General features: G+C 42.4%; 1 protein-coding gene across 4 annotated transcripts in view; it reads left to right on the forward strand.

Annotated features, from left to right (window-relative positions):
* The window catches only part of DUS2 (dihydrouridine synthase 2), a 96,922-nt gene that overhangs the window by 17,450 nt on the left and 55,307 nt on the right, over positions 1–24,165 (forward strand). The gene's annotated exons all lie outside the window — the stretch shown is intronic.

A 24,165-nucleotide genomic window follows, 5' to 3' on the forward strand; every position in this document is an offset into this window, starting at 1 on the left:
TTTGGTATTTGATCTTGAAACTGTGACTGATTTCATAATCATGGTATTACTTTTATCTTCTCTGTTTTTGTCTGAGTCAGCTTCATAAAAAGGTTTCTATAGTCCTTTGCCTTTAGCAAAACCCTTTTGGAAATGGGACTATGTAAGTTTACATCAGCAATGTAGTATTGATTTCTAATTTTTTTGACTTCTATAAACAAATGCTGCTAGAAACCTTTCTGTTAACAAGTTCTAATGTCAAGGAGTGCTGTGGTGGCAAACAGACCTCAGGTTGCTCCCTTTTGGCTGAAAGAAGACACTGATAGTTAACCATGAAGGACTATTTATTCATTGGTTTAAAAAATTCTGTCCTGAACCATCTATCATTATGGGCAGCTTACAATGATGTTGATGTCTCTGTTTTTTAGGATGTCTGCAGCAATAGTGCATATTTTGATGTTCTCAGAATTTGAGGTCGGAGAGTATTTTATCACATTTTAAGGGGCATTTTCAATATAGGGATAGGGATTGGGACTTGTATACCGCCTTTTTGTAGTTTTACAACCACACTCGGGGGTCCTTTTATCAAGCTGCGGTAGGGGGTTTAATGCGCGGAATACCACGTGTTAAACTGCCTGCCACGCTAGCCGCTAACACCTGCATTGAGCAGGCATTAGTTTTTTAGCTGGCCGCGGGAGTTAGCGCGTGATGAAATGTCTGACGCACTAACTCTGCTAGCACTGCTTGATAAAAGGAGCCCTCAATGCGGTTTACATACAGGTACTTCAAAGCTAAAAGGATCCTTTGCAAAGGTTAGGACTGTAAACTAGGCATGGATAGTATTTAAAAATACCATCGTGGAAGCCAAGACCAGATGTATTCCAAGTATCAGCAAAGAAGAGGAAACGAGAGCCAGTATGGCATTAAAAGATGAAGTGAAAGAGGCTATTAGAGCCAAAATCATCCTTTTAAATAATGGAAAAAAGGATCCGAATGAAGAAAATAAGAAGAAACACAAGCACTGGCAAGTTAGATGCAAAGCATTGATAAAGATAGCTAAGAAAGAATATGAAGAGAAACTTGCAAAAGAGGCAAAAACTCATAGCAATTTTTTTAGGTACATCAGAAGCAGAAAACCTGTGAGGGAATCTGTGGGACCGTTAGATGATTAAGGAGCAAAAGGGGTACTCAGGGAGGATAAGGCCATAGGGGAAAAACTGAATGAATTCTTTGCTTCGGTCTTCACGGAAGAAGATGTAAGAGATCTATCTGAACCGGAAATGGTTTTCAAGGGTGATGATGTGAAGGAACTGAAAAAAATCTCGGTGAATCTGGAAGATGTACTAAGCCAAATCAACAAGTTAAAAAGTGATAAATCGCCAGGACCGGATGGTATACATCCCAGGGTACTAAAAGAACTCAATCATGAAATTGCTGACCTGAAGATTGGAGGGTGGCCAATGTTACACTGATTTTTAAAAGGGGCTCCAGGGAATATCTGGGAAATTACAGACCAGTAAGCCTCAATTCAGTTCTGGGCAAAATGGTAGAAACGATTATAAAAAATAAAATTGTGGAACATGCCTCACCAATTTGCTTGACTTCTTGAACTTTTTTTCAGCAGCAGAATGTAGTTTAGGCTTACAAAATATTTTAGAAGACTCACATTCACTTTAACAATCTGAAATAGGCCAAGTAAGAAATGAAAGTTAGTGATCTAGTAAGTTTATTATGTTCTATTCTTAGGCTTATATATTGCCTTATTCCTCCACAAGAGGAACCAAAGCAGCTTATATCATATAAGATACAGTGGGGGTGGGGGGTAGCATGTTTACTAAAGCATAGTAAGTTTTGGCATTTATCATACTTTAAGTGCAAACCTTAAGGTACAGTAAATGCAGGAAGTGAGGGATGCTTAGCATCTGCCCTGCATTTAACACGCACGACAGACACCTAACACACAGTCTCGCATTCCATGTGTCAGCAGGTAGTTCTGCCCAAAGAAAAGGCAAAAGGAAAAAAAGTTGTGACAGCTTCCACCCTGGTCCGCTAGACTACTGGGAAAGCCCCTGGGTGAATCAGCTGATCACCTGGGGGGATGGGAGTCAAGGTCTTCAGGGTATGGCATTATGAGGAGGGGAATTTCAGTTAGGTGATGAGATGGGGGGGCCTTGTGATAGGAGGGGTCATAGGGGTAGAGATCCATGGGTTTTGACTGTGTGCTGCCATGCTATTGGTAATTGTGACAGCTATTTTGTGCTGCTGATCAGTGTGCTAGCTGTCAGTTTTGGCCATGTTGTGTCCACATCCTGCCCCTACCTGCGCTATTTAGCTAATGCAGAATTTTTACCATACTGGCTGATTGGTATGTAGTAGACATTAGCACAAGCCTGTGCTAATGGTTACTGCACATTACTGCCCTTTTAGCTGCTTAGAATGGTTTAGTAAACATGCCCCAATGTGTCAATATGGCATTGCAAATAGAAAAGTGAAAAGCAGAATTTGTTTACACAGTAGAGAGTTTGTCTACAGGTTTTACACAGTATATGGTAGCTGGCAATTCAGAATTTAAACAGAAGATGTGAGATGCTGTGCACCTTCATATGTACTGGAGACTGGAGCTAGAAAATTTAGTGCCAAGACAGAGAGCAAGCTGACTGAGTAAGGAATTAATTGCTTCTGCATTTAACTCATGAATCACTTGTGCATATGAATTAAGGATAGAGCACAGATAACTGAGAAAGGAATGTAGAATTTCCCCCTAAAAATGATAATGAATGTCTTTTTATTCCAACAATGAAAATATGAAAGGGTAATTCTCATGGGCATTTCCACATATCACATATGTATTTTTTTCAAAACCAATATGCAAAGATTTATATGGGAAAAATACCTATCCAAGTAGCGGGTGCAGGTTTATATGTGTACTTTTCCTGAGTCAATCTTCAAAGGCAGAAGTTTGCCCTTTGAAAATTGGTTTGAAGTCTGTTGCTCAGAAGTACGTTTTTTTTTAGCTTTGTATGTACACACAGGCCTAAAAATTGATTCCAGAAAAAATACACGATCTTATATAAGTGGGGGGAAAACATGCGGAACATGGCACAGGGAAGTGTTCTGGCACCTCTACATGTATATAATGTGTATCTGTGTTGTCTTTTTGTATGTGTCTGTCTGGGAAAGGAGGGCAGTTTGAATGGAGCTGCGTCCAAACATTTTAATGGTTTGGAAAAATAATGAAATGAAGTTTGATAAGGTGTATAATCATTAGATGTTAAGGTATGTATTTTATATTTTAACCATAGGGTCTCACTGTAGCAAAACCATGGTTATTGCTATGTTTCATCAAAAGTAGGAGGTAGCATATCCAAGTTTATTTAAGATTTGATGACTCGCTTAATCACACTTCAAAGCAATGTACATAACTAAAATTCATACAACTTTCGGGGGGACAAACATACCACATTTAGCTATAAACAAAACTTACACATAAGGAGGAAAGAGGGAAAGAAATACAATATTTTAAAGAAAATAAGACAAAAAGGGAATGGACAAAAGGGAGGGTATCAATAAATAAGTAAAATCGCATGGCAGACCTTAGAGAATGAATCAAGACAAGAGTACTATCAGTTGAAAGCATCTTTAAAAGTAAGCCTTTCAACTTACACTTGAATCGTTCTAGCATACGTTCTTCCCTTAGATGAATGGGAAGAGAGTTCCACAATTGAAGAGCTGCTACAGAGAAGATATATTGTCGACGTATATTGATGACCTTAAGAGAAGAGACTGAAAGTAGATGCTGATCAGTAGACCTAAGGATTCTTGTAGGGGCGTAAGGAATTAAGAGCCTATCGATAAAAGCTGGGGTTTTGTGAAGAAGGCATTTAAAGGTAGTAGATATATTTTATAGGATACTAGCTGATGCCCCGGCGTTGCACGGGTATTTAATTATAGCAATAACACTGTAAATGGATTTAAATAAAGATACTTTATAGTGGTGAATGAAATAATTTTGTTACAGCTTTATAAAAAGTAAAATATTCAAAGTATAATGTGAAATATTTGACAAAATGAATACAATTCAACTAACACAAAAATTGATTATAAACAACATTTTTAGTTTCACCTCCAGGAGCAAGAACATATACATTCTTGGGTGAACCCACCCTTCCCACGTGTGCAGGTGGGCCGCAAGACCCCCAGAACATATCACCCCAGGTAGTGAGGGATCTGCATACCAAGTTTCGTTCAAATCGGTCCCACAGCTTCTTACATTTTTTCCATTGACTTGAATGGGTGAAATCTGATTTTCTGTTTGTAGCTCCGCCCATGTGTGCAGGTGGGCCGCGAGACCCCCAGAACATATCACCCCAGGTAGTGAGGGATCTGCATACCAAGTTTCGTTCAAATCGGTCCCACAGCTTCTTACATTTTTTCCATTGACTTGAATGGGTGAAATCTGATTTTCTGTTTGTAGCTCCGCCCACGTGTGCAGGTGGGCCGCGAGACCCCCAGAACATATCACCCCAGGTAGTGAGGGATCTGCATACCAAATTTCGTTCAAATCGGTCCCACAGCTTCTTACATTTTTTCCATTGACTTGAATGGGTGAAATCTGATTTTCTGTTTGTAGCTCTGCCCACGTGTGCAGGTGGGTCGCGAGACCCCCAGAACATATCACTCCCGGTAGTGAGGGATCTGCATACCAATTTTCGTTCAAATCGGTCCCACAGCTTTTTACATTTTTTCCATTGACTTGAATGGGTGAAATCTGATTTTCTGTTTGTAACTCCGCCCATGTGTGCATGTGGGCGGCAAGACCCCCAGAACATATCACCCCCGGTAGTGAGGGATCTGCATACCAATTTTCGTTCAAATCGGTCCCACAGCGTTTTACATTTTTTCCATTGACATGAATGGGTGAAATCCGATTTTCTGTTTGTAGCTCCGCCCACGTGTGCAGGAGGGCCGCGAGACCCCCAGAACATATCACCCCAGGTAGTGAGGGATCTGCATACCAAGTTTCGTTCAAATTGGTCAAGACGTTTTTGAATTACTGTGAGAATGGCAGCTTTTTACATTTTTTCCATTGACATGAATGGGTGAAATGTGATTTTCTGTTTGTAGCTCCGCCCACGTGTGCAGGAGGGCCGTGATACCCCCAGAACATATCACCCCAGGTAGTGAGGGATCTGCATACCAAGTTTCGTCCAAATTGGTCACAGTGAGAATGGCAGCTTTTTACATTTTTTCCATTGACATGAATGGGTGAAATCTGATGTTCTGTTTGTAGCTCCGCCCACGTGTGCAGGTGGGCCGCGAGACCCCCAGAACATATCACCCCAGGTAGTTGGAATTACTGTGAGAATGGCAGTTTTTTACATTTTTTCCATTGACATGAATGGGTGAAATCTGATTTTCTGTTTGTAGCTCCGCCCATGTGTGCAGGTGGGCCGCGAGACCCCCAGAACATATCACCCCAGGTAGTGAGGGATCAGCATACCAAGTTTAGTTCAAATCGGTCCCACAGCTTTTTACATTTTTCCCATTGACTTGAATGGGTGAAATCTGAAGTTATGTTTGTAGCTCCGCCCACGTGTGCAGTTGGGCCGCGAGACCCCCAGAACATATCATCCCTGGTAGTGAGGGATCCGCATACCAAGTTTAGTTCAAATCGGGCAAGCCGTTTTTGCGTTGGCAGCTGTTTTACATTTTTTCCATTGACATGAATGGGTGAAATCTGATTTTATGTTTGTAGCTCCGCCCACATGTGCAGGTGGGCCGTGAGACCCCCAGAACATATCACCCCAGGTAGTGAGGGATCCGCATACCAAGTTTCGTTCAAATCGGGCAAGCCGGTTTTGCGGAGGCAGTTTTTACATTTTTTCCATAGACATGAATGGGTGAAATCTGATTTTCTGTTTGTAGCTCCGCCCAGGTGTGCAGGTTGGCCGCGATACCCCCAGAACATATCACCCCAGGTAGTGAGGGATCTGCATACCAAGTTTAGTTCAAATCGGGCAAGCCGTTTTTGCGTTGGCAGCTGTTTTACATTTTTTCCATTGACATGAATGGATGAAATCTGATTTTATGTTTGTAGCTCCGCCCACATGTGCAGGTGGGCCGTGAGACCCCCAGAACATATCACCCCAGGTAGTGAGGGATCCGCATACCAAGTTTCGTTCAAATCGGGCAAGCCGGTTTTGCGGAGGCAGTTTTTACATTTTTTCCATTGACATGAATGGGTGAAATCTGATTTTCTGTTTGTAGCTCCGCCCAGGTGTGCAGGTTGGCCGCGATACCCCCAGAACATATCACCCCAGGTAGTGAGGGATCTGCATACCAAGTTTCGTTCAAATCGGGCAAGCCGTTTTTGCGTTGGCAGCTGTTTTACATTTTTTCCATTGACATGAATGGGTGAAATCTGATTTTATGTTTGTAGCTCCGCCCACATGTGCAGGTGGGCCGTGAGACCCCCAGAACATATCACCCCAGGTAGTGAGGGATCGGCATACCAAGTTTCGTTCAAATCGGGCAAGCCGTTTTTGTGTTGGCAGCTGTTTACATTTTTTCCATTGACATGAATGGGTGAAATCTGATTATCTGTTTGTAGCTCCGCCCACGTGTGCAGGTGGGCCGCGAGACCCCCAGAACATATCATCCCGGGTAGTGAGGGATCTGCATACCAAGTTTCGTTCAAATCGGTCAAGCCGTTTTTGCGTGATCGCGGCACATACATACATACATCCGATTTTATATATATAGATTCTGTAAGTAACTGGAAGCCAATGTGCTTTTTTGAGAAGAGGCGAGACATGATCAAATTTTTTTTGTTTTCATGATAAGTTTTATTGAAACATTTTGAATAATTTGAAGCCATCATTTCTTTTTTGGCAATTCCCATGAAAAGGGCATTCTACTATTCTGTCACTAGCAGGAGTAATTTTATAAAGTGTTGTCTTCAAAGCATGTTTAAAATGTGAAAAAGACCAATAAGGACTTCCTTAGGGAGGAGTCTAAGGAAATCCCTGATTGGCTAAAACAATGGCCAATCAGGGACTTCTTAGACTACTCCCTAAGGAAGTCCATGATTGGCTGAGGTGCCCCAGGCCCCTCCAAAGGGAGGAGCCTGAGGCACCTCAGCCAATCAGGGCCTTAGGCCTCTCCCCATGCATCAGATTGTGTGCCGGGGCGGGGCCTAAGGCCACTATTGGGCAGCAGCAGAGAGCAAGAGAGTCCAGGAGCAGGCAAGAGAGATCTGGGCTGGGCTGAGCCCCGACAACAGTGACAGGAGGCTGCTTCTCCTGTCACTACTGTCAGGTGTGTGCATGAGCGGGGCTCACTCTGGTGTGGATAGGGGAGCATGTTAACGATCATCTCCATTTGTATGCAGGCCTTTACTGAATCAGTCGGCTGGCACGGAAACGGATTGTGCACGGTTTGGAGGTTTAGTGAATCCTGGCCTATTTGTAGTGTAGCCAATCTATATATGTAAAGGTTTCTAAAATGATCTCCTTTGTATGTTAAAATCAAATTAGCAGTTAATCTGTCAGATGGGCTGTAAATTCTAGAATTAACTAGAAGACCTAATGGAAACAAAGGCACTCACATAATCAGATTTTTTTTGGCAGACTATGCAGGGGACCTAGGAGACTAGATGTTGCTGGCTATTTAGATCAGGGGTTGATAAATCTCAGGTACCAGGTTGCTGTTATAACTAAAAAATTGGATCTGATGTCTAGAGCAGTGTTTCTCAACTGGGTCCTGGAGTACCCCCCTTGCCAGTCAGGTTTTCAGGATATCCACAATGAATATGCATGAAACAAATTTGCATATAATGGAAGCCATGTATGCAAATCAAGTCTAGGCATATTCACTGTGGATATCCTGAAAACCTGACTGGCAAGGGGGTACTCTAGGAATGAGTTGAGAAACACTGGTTTGGGCAGCACTGTAGCAACATGCAATGATGCGCATTATATTGGAAAGCAAGAGCAAAGCACATCAAAATTTCACTGCCAGCTGCTCTAAGCATCAACTCTGTTGTCCTGCCTTCCCAGCAACCAATAGCAGCTCAACCATTAGACAAGTCTAGACATCTGCCCAAAGATCAGCTGCATTCAAAGCAAAACAATAGGTCCTGACAGGCACATAACCTGCTTTATTATAAGATTTGTTTATATGATTTATCAAGATTGTAGATTATCTAAATCTATTTGGGGAGGGGGTTTAAAATTTAATGTGGGGTATAAGGATAAAGGTTTGCTTAGGGTATCTACTATCCTTATAATGATTCTGCCATCACCTCTAAATCCCCTGCAGAGCAGCAGAAGCTTGGTTTTGTATTTTCTTTTTTCTTTTTTGCTGCAGCCATTTTGTCAAGCCTCAGCCAACTCTGTCTGTGGCATTGTATAGGAGTAAAAAGCACAGGGCAAGTACTTCAAAACCTGTGTGCTAAATACTTATTTTATAATTATATAACTAAAAATACCTCAACAAAGGAAAACTCAATAGGAATAAAGTAAGACCAGAAAAGGACTGTACAGTACAGCTGTTCTATTTGTCAGATACCTAGTGCAGTGCATCTAGATAATAATAATAATAATAATGAAAAAGCATCTCCTTGAGAATGAATACTGTAGAGAGATTTTGAACTGCCTGCACAAAAAAAAATCATCAGTTATTTAGCAAAAAAAAATAAAATATTGGTCTTGAAAAAAGAGTTTTAGCTTCAAGAAGAGGCATCCTAGAAAACATAGTTAATGCATGTTTCTCAGCTAAATGCATGAAGGGGCCCTTTTACTAAAACTTAGTGCATGTTAAATGCTAAGAAGAACATACTAAGCGTTAGTAAAAGGTCCCCCAAGGTTTTTAGTCATGCCTGGTAGCCTTTAGACATTGTAAAGTCATTCAGATCTTTCTTTCAAAACGTTTACCTGTATTTACAGAGCCGTCATTCTGTTTTTTTCCTATATTATTTAAAATTATGGCTATGAAGACTTGGGGCCTCTTGGGCAGGGAGCCGTGCTGCTCCCGACGCATATAGAGTTCCTATGAGCGTCGGGAGCAGCGCGGGCCATTCAGCGTGGCTCTCTGTGCTAAAAACTGTTAGCGCAGTTTAATAGAAGAGGGGGTTGATGCTTCTCTTTGTTTTGGTTTGTTTCATCGATGTAGCACCTCCATCTTTCTCCAAGTTTTCCTTGGGATCATATATACTATGTTCATAGAGAATCATTAATGTAAATCCACACCTTTTTTCTCTGTAGCATATACCCATCCCAAAACATAAGCCTGGTATGTACATGATGTCCCTGAACTTTGCTTTCTCGATAAAGAAAAGACATCTGTACAGATCCTATTTTATTTGATTGTTATCTGTGTGCTTTTTCACAGTGGGGTAAGATCAAATGGCATGTTCTTCTGTGAGCTTTGTTGCCTGGCAGCAATGGTTTTAGTTAGAAAGTGCAAAGTCTGGGTTTATAAGTGGTCTGCATAACATATAAAAACAAAAAGAGAGAAATAAAATTAGTCTAGGCAATCTAGCATCATCATATTGCCCTGCGACTTTTTTTTTTAAATTATTTTGTGGCAAGCAGTTGCTGCACAGACTTTAAAAAACAAAATTTTATGGGGTTTTGTTTCTTTTGGACATTGGAAACAGGAGACAGTCATTTAAATTATTATTTTTTAATGTAATCCTAGCTGGTCTGGAGTGGTCCTTGTGGGGTTTTATACACTGCTTGACAGACTGGTAGCATGCCTTAAAGCGGTGGTTCCCAACCCTGTCCTGGAGGACTACCGTGCCAGTCGGGTTTTCAGGATAGCCCTAATGAATATGCATGGAGCAGATTTGCATGCCTGACACCTCCATTATATGCAGATCTCTCTCATGCATATTCATTAGGGCTATCCTGAAAACCCGACTGGCCTGGTGGTCCTTCAGGACAGGGTTGGGAACCACTGCCTTAAAGGCGGCAACCCTGTCCTGCTAACCAGACAAGCGCTAGTGAGAAGGGTATTCAGTGGCACTTACCTGAGAGTGCTGCTGAATATGTCTTCTAAGTACCACTGAATACCCTTCTCACTAGCGCTTGTCTGGTTAGCAGGACAGGGTTGCCTCCTTTTAAGGCATGCTACCAGTCTGTCAAGCAGTACACAAAAACCCACAAGGACCACTCCAGACCAGCTAAGATGACATTGGGAAAAGGAGAAATTCATTTTAATTTTTTTTATATCTAAAAGAAACAAAATCCCTCAAAATTTGATTTTTAAAGGCTACAGCAACTGCTTGCCACAAATGTCTTTTTATTAGCAATATATACTCTTATAATCACAGCTATAATTTAAATAGAATTATTATTCTTTTACTTTGATTTTTAAACTAAGGTTATTTTTATATAAATTATTTGTGAAGTGCTCAGACCAAGAAACCCATATAATAGTGATGTCACTACAATGAGGTTTTCAAGGGGACCATCATCGCCTTCACAGGTCCCCAGCCCTCCCTATCTTTAGGCCTATATATTGCCTATCTGATTGATGTATCCAACATATAGTGTTGTTCTATTTCGGGGAGCTATCAGCGATATTGCTTCTCATTGGTGACTTATTAACTTAACAACAAAATAAAAATAAAAGTGCTTATCTAAAATGTAGTGCTGCTCATTTTTTCATTGTCTGATTAGAATCCCGTCCCTCCGACCCGGATTTCGTTTCTTCGTCAGGGAGGAACACTGGTGAAGGCTCCCTTGTGGCATGAACAGTCTAAGCGGACGGGACGTCCCGTCCGCTTAGACTGTTCATGCCACAAGTGAGCCATCACCAGTGTTCCTCCCTGACGAAGAAACGAAATCCGGGTCGGAGGGACGGGATTCTAATCAGACAATGAAAAAATGAGCAGCACTACATTTTAGATAAGCACTTTTATTTTTATTTTGTTGTTAAGTTAATAAGTCACCAATGAGAAGCAATATCGCTGATAGCTCCCCGAAATAGAACAACACTATATGTTGGATACATCAATCAGATAGGCAATATATAGGCCTAAAGATAGGGAGGGCTGGGGACCTGTGAAGGCGATGATGGTCCCCCTTGAAAACCTCATTGTAGTGACATCACTATTATATGGGTTTCTTGGTCTGAGCACTTCACAAATAATTTATATAAAAATAACCTTAGTTTAAAAATCAAAGTAAAAGAATAATAATTCTATTTAAATTATAGCTGTGATTATAAGAGTATATAGTAATAAGTGTCACAGATTACGAAGTAAATTATCTCTCTAATTGGGGTTTTTTATTAGCAAAACATAATAATGAACATTCACAGGGCAATATGATGATGCTCATCACATTGCCTAGACTAATTTTATTTCTCTCTTTCTTTCTTTCTTTTTTTTTTTTTAATATGTTACGCAGACAACTTATAAACCCAGACTTTCTTTCCTGTAAGGGGATACATATTCAGGTGTTCCAAGTCTCTTATACGTTGCTTGGCACAATCCTGATATCATTTTCATCACCTTCCTCCAAACCACTTCAACTCTTCTTAAATCCTTAGCAAGATACAGACTCCAGATCTGAACACATTATTCTAAGTGATTTGTACAGGGGCATTAACATCTTTTTTTTCTACTGGTTATTCCTCAGTTTATGCAGCCTAGCATCTTTCTGGCTAAGGCCGCCGCCTTGTCACATTCCTTCGCAACCTTGAGATCTTGCACACTGTCTTTTCAAGGTCCCTTTCCCAATCTGTATATATCAGCTTCTCATCCTCTAGCATGTACAGATCCTTTGAAGATTGCAGCACTGGGCATGGTTCCACAGAATTTATTCTTCCATCATGGTGGCCAGTTTCATCCTAACCAATATACTGTTAATTTGTTTCATGATAGGCTCTAGAGCTGCAAGTGCACATATGGTTAAAGTTCAGAATAGTGAATGTCTCCGTTGTAAATCAGGTTGCATGTCTGTTAGGAGAACAATTTTAAAACATTGTATAAAACTATAGATTCAAATTTATCTGTGAAACATCATGTGCAGAAAGTGATTGGTCAAGTGTTCAGAAGATAAAAACTCTTTGAAGACTGAGAGTATTTGACTGAAGAAAATTTCAGAATGGTAATTCAGAGTTTGGTCAGTCCCTGTTTTGACTATAATAACATATTATTACTTGGTGTATCTAAAGGTTTGATCAGGGCCTTGCAAGTAGCTCAAAATGTGGTGGTGAGAGTTATCGCTGAAAGTATACATTATGATCATATGCCAATCTTGAAACATCTACACTGATTGCAAATTCAACAGAGGATAGAATTTAGAATTCTATTGCTTGTGTTTAAAGCACTGAGTAATACAGTTCCTGTTGTTATTGCTGCTGGATTGAGATTGTACCAACCAGCTAGAGCACTGAGATCAGCAAATATGGTCAAACTGGATAGTTCATTTTACCAAGTAATGCAGCTGGAACAATACCGATCAGACACTTCCTTTCTTGCTCGATCAAAACTTTGGAATCTGTTACCGCACCAACTAAGTATTCTGCAGTTTAAAAAATGTTGGTCTTTAAACAGGTGCTATGAAGTACAGGCAGTCCCCGGGTTAAGAACGAGTTATGTTTTTAAAGCTTTTCCAGTGAAATAGGTGAGACATTCTAGACAGCTGGGTTATATCCCCATACCCGCATGCTGTGGAAGGAATCCACTCCGGATTTTTCACTCCGCCTCTGGTGTACTTTACTGTATTAGTTTGTGGGGGTTTTTTCCCCTTATGCATGCATGACTGCAGTTGTGTGTGTTCTGATCTCCCCATTTTATTATTTTAAATTTGATGTAATTTTGTTCCCTTTCCAGGTAATTTTGAGATTAATGCAAATTTGAAGCTCTGCCTGCTTGAGAATTCACAGACTTCGGTCTGTAGCTGGCAGGTCAATCCCTTTTTGGGTACTTGTTGGCCAGCCTCATAGTTTTATCCAGAACTCAGGGCCGTCCCTGAAGTGGCTCACCTACTGTTAAGTGGGGGTCGAGCTTGGCGGTGTCTTGCAGGTTGCTGACTGTCCGTCCCGGTGCGCTTCCATTGGTCTGCAGGGGTGGAGGTATAGACAGAGGAGTCTAACTGGCAGCCCAAAGATCAGCTTGGAAGAAACCATTCCCAGCATTCATTGCTGCAGTGAATTTCTCATACAGCTACTGTGAGAGAGCTGAAAGCAGGTTTTCAGCATGAATCCTGTGGTCACAGTGAGTACAGGCTGACATCCTGTGAGAGACATCAGGGGAGGTTGGAAAAGTGGGGGAGTAGTTTCTGAGCTTCTTTGAAGTCTATGTTGGCGGTTAATGGTACTATTTAGTTAGTTTTGAGCAGAGCGATTTATTTAGCCTGTTGCTACAGGTGCCTCTACTTCACATACATTAGGTGCCCCTCGGTGCTTGGGTACTAACTGTAGAAGGCGCCAAGCTACACTGTGAAGTACACCAGAGACAGAGTGAAAAATCCGGAGTAGATTCCTTCTGCAGCATGTGGGTATGGGGGAATAACCCAGCTGTCTAGAATGTCTCACCTATCTACTGGAAAAGTGATAGGTGTAAGTACATAATCTCTTTTTCTTAAGTCGGATTTGTATGTAACTCAGAACTTGTAGATTTTAAGATTCTTACTGCTTACCTCTGCTCCCAGCTGGCAAAAGGGCCAACTGTCCCTACTAGTGTTCCCTCTAAGATACAGCATGTATAACCACACACTAGTCTTAATGTGAATCTTCTACAGGAGAAGTGTAGGAGTCTGTGCCACTGGCAGTACTGCTCAGTGAAATCAAATGAAGCTGTTTGTTTTTTCTCTGCAATCCATATAGGCGTAATCAGAATAAATATTTTTAAAATAAATACAGAAAACTTTTAACTAAGTCCATTAAATTAAAGAAGTTTAATCAGGTTGTTTAGACAGAATAAAACTGGCCGAAGTTTAAATAGTAATTTGTTGAAACTAAAGTGCTGTGGCAACATAATCTTTTTTTTTTTTTTTATTATTCTTTAAAGCTGGTTCTGAATTTCTTTGAACCTTGGCTACTCGTAGTTGTTGGCATATTGATAATGGCTCTTACTTAAAGGTGTATCCAGAGATTCAAAGGTTACCCCAGTTCTAACTCACTAGGAACAGCATGTTCTTGCCATGTACTTCTTCCATCCAGGGGTGGGGGGTGGATACTTAATACATTTTTTGCCTACAAGTGGGCAGCTAAAACCGAGTCAACATGGCTTCTGCAAGGGCAGGTCATGCCTCACCAACTTATTGTACTTCTTTGAGGGGGTGAACAACCAGGTGGATAAAGGGGAATCTATAGACATCATTTACCTTGACTTCCAAAAAGCCTTCGACAAGGTACCACACGAGAGACTGCTTAAGAAGATATGGAACCACGGGGTGCAAGGGGAGGTCCACCGATGGATCAGAAACTGGCTGGCAAACAGGAAGCAGAGGGTTGGAGTAAAGGGCCATTACTCAGGCTGGAAAGGGGTCACGAGCGGAGTTCCACAGGGGTCGGTGCTAGGACCGCTCCTGTTCAATATTTACATAAACGACCTAGAGGCGGGAACCAAGTGTGAGGTCATTAAATTTGCAGATGACACCAAACTATACAGCAGGGCTCAAACCAGGGAAGACTGCGAAGATCTCCAAAAGGATCTAACGCAGCTGGAAAAGTGGGCCGAAAAATGGCAAATGAGCTTCAACATAGGGAAATGCAAGGTCATGCACGTGGGGAAAAAGAACCCGATGTTCACATACAGAATGGGGGGAACACCGCTAGGGGTCAGTAACCTGGAGAGAGACCTGGGAGTGATGGTAGACACAACACTGAAGGCATCGGCGCAGTGCGCCACAGCCTCAAAGAAAGCAAACAGAATGTTGGGTATCATTAAGAAGGGTATTACGACCAGGACGAAGGAAGTCATCATGCCGCTGTATCGTGCAATGGTGCGGCCGCATCTGGAGTACTGTGTCCAGTACTGGTCGCCGTACCTCAAGAAGGACATGGCAGTACTTGAGGGAGTACAGAGAAGAGCAACTAAACTGATAAAGGGAATGGAAAATCTCCCATATACCGACAGATTGAAGCAGTTGGGACTTTTCTCACTAGAAAAGCGGAGACTTAGAGGAGACATGATAGAAACCTTCAAGATCCTGAAGGGCATAGAAAAAGTAGACAGGGACAGATTTTTCAAATTAAGGGGCACCACAAGTACAAGGGGGCACTCGGAGAAATTGAAAGGGGACAGGTTTAGAACAAACGCTAGGAAGTTCTTTTTCACTCAGAGGGTGGTGGATACATGGAACGCGCTTCCAGAGGCTGTTGTAGACAACAAAACATTAAATGGTTTCAAAGAAGGTTTAGATAGATTCCTAGAAGAAAAAGGGATTGAAGGGTATAGATAGGTATAGACTACTACTCAGGCGTTGGGCCTGATGGGCCGCCGCGGGAGCGGACCGCTGGGCAGGATGGACCTATGGTCTGACTCAGCGGAGGCAACTTCTTATGTTCTTAAGTGTATATTCCTTCCACCAGCCCAGAAACATTTTTTAGATCTCCTCCTTTACCTCACCTGGGTGCAGTCTCTGTCTTCTAATTCTCTTCCCCCACCCCATTGTCCACTCACTTTCCTTTTTACTCTCTTCCCCACTGTCTCCTGGGCTCCTGCTGGAGCTTGTAGTGAGGCTGCCTTGCCAAATGAGAAAAATCACTTGACCTAAACAAGTAGTTGAGTGGATTTTTAAACCCCTTGTGTGACAGCACATTTCTTTGATGTACTCCTTTTACAAAGGAGGCTAAATAAAAAGACACCGCTGGTGGCAAATATTGATTTATGTTGAAGTATCTTGGGATTTTATATATGTAGGTAGTTTGTGATCATTGTTTTATTAGTATAAAGGGCAGTGGGAAATTGACTTGCAGTAGTAACCCAGTTGCTTCTATACTTGGCAGCATGAACAGAATTGGAGGCAGGCAATATGCTGCATAAAAGTGTTTTCTTCACATTTTGCTAGAAAAGCTCAGTGGTGAGTCTGACCTGCTGAGTCCCATCTTTTCCATCTTACATGTCAAGCCAATCTGTATTCTGTTGCATAATCACATAATTGGGCCCCATTTTTATCCTTATATGAGTAAACAGAATACAGCAATCTGACAAGCATGATGAAGCTATTCATTAATAAAATGGCTGTCATTGAATACTTTTTCATTGAGTGAACAATGCCATGTCTAATTAAAATTGATATATCATGTTTTTAATGTGTGCTTGTGCTCAAATTAATCAGACTGTTCTTGAGGGGGTACTAGTTGACAGTTTCATTAGTTTTTTTCGAATTACCTATTCTGAAAGCATATGAAACATGTAAACAATTTCTAATTTACAATATGCAATTTATCAGGGTCCTTCTGAACTGATGAGTTAGATTCACTAACCTGCCTTTGGGAAATGCACATATATTATTCCAAACTTTGCCTAAATGCCATGTTATATAGGATAATATAGTACTGATTCTCCTCTTTTATTGGCATGTCTCAAATTAGTGTACATTGAGAATTAGGAAAATCCTACAAAAATTCTCTATTGAGAGCATTTACAATAGTGTTGAGTACAGTATTTAATGCATTACTGTTTTAAGAAGATTAAAATATTTAACATGATTAATGCACCTTCTAGTGCTGCTAAGGGTCTCTCAGAAATTATTAGAAAATGGCATGGGGACAAATTTGTCTCCGTCCCCGTGGGATCTATCTCCATCCCCGTCCCCGCAATTTCTGTCTCTGCCACAGCCCTGCAAGCTCTGTCCTCATCTGCACAAGCCTTGAGCACAGATAAGGGCAGAGCTTGCAGGGATGAGTCAGGGACAGAACTTGTGGGGACCAGACCAGGATGGAGATAGATCCTGGGGGGACAAATTTCTTCTGGTGTCATTCTCTAATTAGAAACACTGTTTCTACAGGGCTTCTACTGACACACAAGTAATGTCGTGCAGAAGCCTTTTAGGCCCCTAAACAACAGCACTTCCTCATGACTTTACTCATGAGGAAGAAACCCATAATAACCATTCCTGCAGTATTGTGAGAACCAAGAGGAAGAGGGTTCAGCAAATTCCAAAGGCAAGCCAACAGAGTTAAGTTTCTGTTCCACAGACCCAGTGTCAAATTCCCCATTCTTCTCATGCTAAGGTGCAGACAGCTATTGCTGCCTGTGTCTTAATCACTGATACATATTGTAAGTACCAGTCCAATTGTCCAGCACTGTCATCTTCCCTCAGAACCAGAGAGTGGGTCCTAGAACAGGCCAAGTTCCTTGAGAATGGCAATGGAGCAACAAGGAATGGAAGAAGAGAGACAAGGAAGGAGAAGAGCAAAAGTATCCTTTCATAGGTACATGTCAAAACAGGTGCGGTCAGAGGAAATAATAAAAAGAGGAAAGAAGTATTTCAACATAGGTGACAGTGTTAAAAATATCAATTCATGAAATTCTAAAACTAAGATTGGGGTTAGGAAGTTAACAGAGGAATCACAATTATCATAGGCAATACAAGAGTTTCTGAAGACCAAGGAAGAGGGGTCAGCAAAGGGCTATCACTATAAGGGGGATAGGGAAAACCATACAGATTGACATGCCAGAATCTTTATGGGAGTGCAGGAATTGGAGGTCACTGAAGAGGAGATACTTCAACCTGAGAGTCAGGTGAAAAGTACCTACAGTTACTTGTTGGATCAGAAGTGTGGTTGGGGGGGGTTGTTATAAAATATTTGTGCAAAATAGGTAGGCAGCATGAGCCAGATGTATACAGGAAAAAAAAGGAACAAACAGAATCCTAGAAAGGTAACAAGCAAATAGGGAAATGGGGGCTCTAAGAGAGCTAATCCACCAAAAGTCAACAGAGAGGTTAACGCCACCTTCTGCATAAATAGTTGCAGAAAGGGAGTGCAGTTGATGAATAACATAAGTCAGGTTACCAGAAGATATGTAAGTGCTGCAGGCTACAACTATGACAGCACAAAGACCACCTTGTAAAGCAAGGATATGAACAAGTCCATTCTGCTGAGTCATAAGAGTATTTACAGCAAGCTCAGAAAAGATATCATTAAAGCTATTAATTGTTAGAAGTTGCATTAATTCATAACAAATCTAATCTAATCTTCATTTTATATACCGAATCTACTCCCTAAGGAGCTGGACTCGGTTTACACTACAGTTTGTTAAAAAAATGAAACATAACAAGTAAAAACTGTGGGTCCATTTTGCATTGACAGAGGCCTGAGGTAAACAGTGAGGCAAAGGTAACCTCAGTAGAGGAAAATAGGCAAAACTCATAGGGGACATCAGTGCCAACAAAGTAGCTAGATTTTCATTAACACAGCATAGGGAGGGTGAGAAGGAGAATGAAGTGAGGAGAAAGGAAATGAGAAATTAGCTTAGGGAATAATAAAGACATGAGCATAGAGAGATACTAGGGAACAGCAACCAGACCAGTCTGCAGGAAATTCACAGTAAATAGAGGAATCACAGTGCCAAAAGACATCCATGAGATTATGTGTACCTCTACTAAAACTAGCAGCATAGATAGTGTTTTTACAGTTTGCATTGTGGTCTAGCCTTTGACCAGTTCTATTCATTCAGTAGCATAAAGACGGAGAGTGCAGAGAATGTGCATGAAATAAAGGTTTGACAAAAGGGGTGATATTTTGCCAAACTACAAAAGAGAAATGGGAAGGGGAACATGGAGCCACAAACCAGGGAGGACAGGAGGTTACACATGTAAGATCCCAAAATGGTAGAGTCTGTGTGAGGGTGTGGGAAACACCTGAAGCATAAGACAGAGGGGAAATAAGGCAGAGATAAGAGGAATTACAGGAAGAGAGGCCTGTTGGTCAGTCTGAACAGAATTAGCAAGGCACAGAAAGCCATCAGCAAGGAAATAAAGGTAAGGTAGGGTAGCGGGGATTTGACAAAAAGACCTTTTAACAGGATTTTAACAAACAGAACTGGTATTATATAAGATAAGTAACTGAGTTCGGTATATAGAAGACAGACATTCAAGCGCATGGACAAAGCAAGTAGCATTTAGAGGCCAAAAATAAAGCAAGGTTAATAACTCTTACATGTCACAAAATGTATAATGTAAAGAGTTATTGTCTTCATTTGAACAGACTAGAAATACATAAAACGTATCTTCATGTTTATAGACTCGTTTATTATAAGTCTGTTAGCAGCTGTGAGTAAAAAAAACACAGTTACATACCGTAACAGTTGTTATCCAGGGTCAGCAGACAGATATTCTCAACAGTGGGTGACGTCACCGACGGAGCCCTGCAGCGGACAGCCTCGAAAGCAGACTTGCTTGAAGATCTTTGTAAGAGCTTCCGAGTGCTGCACTGCGCATGCACGAGTGCCTTCCCACCCGAGTTAGGGCGCGCGTCTCCTGTGAGGTACCTCAGTTCAGATACCTAGCTAAGAAGCCAACCAGGGGAGGAGGGTGGGTTGTGAGAATATCTGCCTGCTGTCCCTGGATAACAACTGTTACGGTAAGTAACTGTGCTTTATCCCAGGACAAGCAGGCAGCATATTCTCAACAGTGGATGACCTCCAAGCTAAACATAATGGGATGGAGGGAGAGTTGGCAAGTTAAGAACATAAGAAATGGCTTCGCCGGATCAGACTCTAGGTCCATCCAGTCCGGTGACCCGCACCCGCGGAGGCCAAGCCAGGTGTTCCCTGCTAAGAAACCTTGTTTACTCGTATCCCCCAATGTGATTTGCAAGAAGGTGTGCATCCAACTTGCTCTTGAAACCCAGAATGCTGGTCTCCATCACGACCTCCTCAGGGAGAGCGTTCCAAGCGTCCACCACTCGTTGTGCGAAACAGAACTTCCTAATATTTGTCCTGGGCCTGGTGCCCCTCAGTTTCAGTCCATGACCTCTTGTCCGAGTCACATTTGACAATGTGAATAACGATGTTTCTTGCTCTATTTTGTCAAATCCTTTTATATTTTAAAAGTCTCTATCATGTCTCCTCGCAGTCTTCTCTTCTCGAGGGTGAACAATCCCAGTTTTCCGAGGCGTTCTTTGTAGCTCAAATTCTCGATACCTTTTACTAGCTTCGTAGCTCGCCTTTGCACCCTCTCCAGTAGGGTTATATCCTTCTTTAGGTAGGGAGACCAGTGTTGAACACAGTACTCCAAGTGTGGTCTGACCATTGCTCTGTCAAGCGGCATTATGATGTCCGCCGATCTACTTGTGATTCCCTTCTTTATCATGCCCAACATCCTATTTGCTTTCTTTGCTGCCGCTGCGCATTGAGCCAACGGCTTCAGGGTCCTGTCTATCAGTACCCCCAGGTCCCTTTCTTGTTCGGTCTTGCCCAGTGTCATACCTAGCATTTTATATTCATATTCCTTGTTTTTCTTACCCAAAAAGAGATTTTGCAAAACAGATTGGCCAAAATGGCCATCCCTTCTGGAGAAAGTATCCAGACAGTAATTAGAGGTGAATGTATGAACCGAGGACCAAGTGGCAGCCTTGCAGATTTCCTCAATAAGAGTTGATCTGAGGAAAGCTACAGATGCTGCCATTGCTCTAACTCTGTGGCCCGTGACTCGACCTTGCAGAGGGAGACCAGCCTGAGCATAGCAGAAAGAGATGCAGGCAGCCATCCAGTTGGAGATGGTTCGCTTCGAGACAGGATGCCCCAACTTATTTGGATCGAAGGAGATGAAAAGTTGTGGGGCTGTTCTGTGAGGTTGAGTGCGTTGCAAGTAGAAAGCCAAGGCACGCTTGCAGTGCAAAGTATGGAGAGCCACTTCTCCAGGGTGAGATTGATGATGGATGATGGATTGATGAGGCTTTGGAAAAAATACTGGAAGAACAATAGATTGATTGATGTGAAATTCTGAAATAACTTTAGGTAAGAATTTTGGATGAGTACGGAGGACCACTTTGTCATGGTGGAAAACTGTGAAAGGTGGATTCGCAACCAAAGCTTGTAACTCACTGACCCTTTGAGCAGACGTGAGGGCAATCAGGAAAACTACTTTCCAAGTAAGGTACTTGAGATGAGCCTTATCAATTGGTTCAAATGGAGGCTTCATCAATTGAGCCAAGATAACATTGAGATCCCAGACCACTGGGGGTGGTTTGAGTGGTGGATGAACATTAAAAAGTCCTTTCATAAAGCGGGAAAACACAGGATGTGCAGACAGAGGTTTCCCATCAAGAGGCTGATGAAAAGCAGCAATCGCACTGAGATGGACTCGGATAGATGTAGACTGAAGTCCAGATTGTGGTAAGTGAAGTAAAAAATCCAAAACAGAAGCCAAGGAGGTAGACATTGGCTCCATATGGCAAGTGGAACACCAAGCAGAAAATCTAGTCCATTTCTGGCTGTAACACTGCTGAGTGGACGGCTTTCTGGAAGCTACCAAAATATCTTGTACAGACTGAGAGAACTGTAGAGAGTCTGTTAGGTTGAAAGGTACCAAGCTGTTAAGTGTAGAGACTGCAGGTTGGGATGTAGCAAGGACCCTTGACTCTGAGTAAGCAGAGAGGGGAAAAAATGGTAGAAGCAGAGGCTCCTTGGTGCTGAGTTGAAGTAGAAGGGAGTACCACGGTTGTCTGGGCCACCAAGAAGCTATCAGAATCATGGTGGCATGTTCTGTCTTGAGTTTGACAAGAGTCTTGAGAATCAGAGGGAATGGAGGGAAGGCATAGAGAAACTGACTCGTCCAATCCAGGAGGAAAGCATCTGCCTCGAGACGCTGGGGAGAGTATATTCAAGAACAGAGCTGAGGCAGCTTGTTGTTGAGGGAAGATGCAAAGAGGTCTATCTGAGGGGTCCCCCATTGAGCAAACACCTGACGTAGAGGCGAGGAATTGAGTGTCCATTCGTGAGGTTCCTGAAGACGACTCAATTTGTACGCCAGACAGTTGTGCTGACCTTGAATATATACAGCTCTGAGAAAGATGTTCTGATGGATTGCCCAATCCCACAGCTTCAGAGCTTCTTGACAAAGGGAGTGAAATCCCGTACCTCCCTGTTTGTTGACATAGTACATGGTGACTTGGTTGTCTGCTTGGACAAAGACTACGTTGTCGTGAAGGTGGTGTTGAAAAGCTTTGAGAGCATTGAAAATCGCTCTGAGTTCCAACAGATTGATGTGACAAAGACGGTCCGCAGGAGACCAATGACCTTGGGTACGGAGACCGTAGCGATGGGCTCCCCATGCGTAGGTTGACGAGTCTGTTGTGAGAACCTTCTGATGAGGGAGATTGTGGAACAGCAAACCTCTGGAAAGATTGGAAGAGAGCATCCACCAGTGGAGAGGCTGCTTCAACAAAGGAGTTACTGTAATTTGTTGAGAAAGCGGGTCAGTAGCTTGTTGCCACTGAGATGCCAGGGTCCACTGAGGTATGCAACGGTGAAGTCTGGCAAAAGGTGTCACGTGAACTGTAGAAGCCATGTGACCGAGCAGAACTATCATTTGTCTTGCTGAAAAAAATGTGAGATGAGACACTTGATGGCAAAGGCAAATGAGGGTATCCCGACGTGGTGGAGGTAGAAACGCTCTGAACTGGACAGTGTCTAGAGTGGCCTCAATGAATTGGAGAGACTGAGATGGGGTCAGCTGGGATTTATGAAAGTTGACTTCGAACCCCAGACTTTGGAGGAACTTAAGTCTGTTGGGTCGCTGCAATAACCCCATGTTGAGAGGGGGCTTTGATTAACCAGTCGTCCAGGTACGGAAAAACTTGAAGACCTTGGGTACGGAGGGCTGCAGCCACCACCACCAGACACTTCGTGAAGACTCTGGGGGATGAGGCGAGTCTGAAAGGAAGAACTCTGTATTATAGATGAAGATTCCCCACCCAAAATCTTAAATACTTGTGAGAAGCTGGATGAATCGGGATATGAGTGTAAGCCTCTTTGAGATCCAGAGAGCATAGCCAATCTCCCTGATTCATCAGGGAATACAGAGTTGGTAAAGAGAGCATCCAAAACTTCTCTTTGACTAGAAATTTGTTAAGGGCTCTGAGGTCCAGAATGGGTCACAAATCCCCCGTGGAACTAGAAAATAACGGGAATAAAATCCCATATCCCGTTGGTTCAGAGGAACGTCCTCGACAGCTCGAAGGCGAAGAAGAGCCTGAGCTTCCTGAAGAAGAAGGGTAAGTTGTGATGAATTGGAAGGACATTCTTTTGGAGGGCAATCTGGAGGCACCTGAAGAAAGTGTAGTGAGTATCCCTCCCGAAGGATGGTGAGAACCCAGAGATCTGAGGTGATCATCTCCCACTGGTGGTAAAATTGGTGAAGACGACACCCTATGGGTAGAAGAAAATTCTGATGCAGGGAGGTTGGCATGCTCAGACTGGGAATGTCAAAAAGACGGAGCAGGTTTAGTCGCAGCAGGAGTTTGAGCCTTCTGCTGTCGTTGTTGCTGTGGAGGTCTTCTAGGCGGAGGCCTGGAAAAAGCTGGTGTCGTTTTTTGAGGATAACAACGTGGTGGTTGCTTGTATGGCCTAGCAGGAGGAGTCTTGGGCTTCAGCCGAATCAAGGAAGCAAAAGAGCGCTCATGTTTAGAGAGGCGTTTTATAGCAGCTTCAATAGAATCATCAAAGAGCTCATTCCCCTGGCAGGGCAAATTTGCTAAACGGTCCTGCAAATTGGGATCCATATCAACAATGCGGAGCCAGGCGAGACGGCACATGGCTACTGCAAAGGCAGAAACTCTAGAAAAGAGCTCAAAAGCACCATATGTGGCTTGCAGCATGAAGAGTCAAAGTTGAGACAGAGTTTTGATGATCTGTTTGAATTCAGGAAGACTTTGTTCCTCAAGAGCCGGATAGAATTTAGGCATCAATTTGAGGAAATGATTAAAATAAGCCGTGAAAATGTAGTTATAATTGAGAATTCTGTTAGCCATCATGGAATTCTGGTATAATCTGCGGCTAAACTTGTCCATGGTACGGCCCTCCCTGCCTGGAGAGACTGCAGCGTAAAGCTTAGATGGATGAGCTTTCTTTAAAGAAGATTCCACAACCAAAGACTGGTGGGACAATTGAGATTTCTCGAAGCCTTTGCAAGGTACTGTGCGATACCTGGATTCCAGCTTGGATGGAATGGCTGTAATGGAATAAGGAGTTTCCATATTCCGTAAGAAAGTTTGCTT

This window comes from Geotrypetes seraphini, chromosome 4, assembly GCF_902459505.1.
Source record: "Geotrypetes seraphini chromosome 4, aGeoSer1.1, whole genome shotgun sequence".
NCBI classification, from domain to species: Eukaryota; Metazoa; Chordata; class Amphibia; order Gymnophiona; family Dermophiidae; genus Geotrypetes; species Geotrypetes seraphini.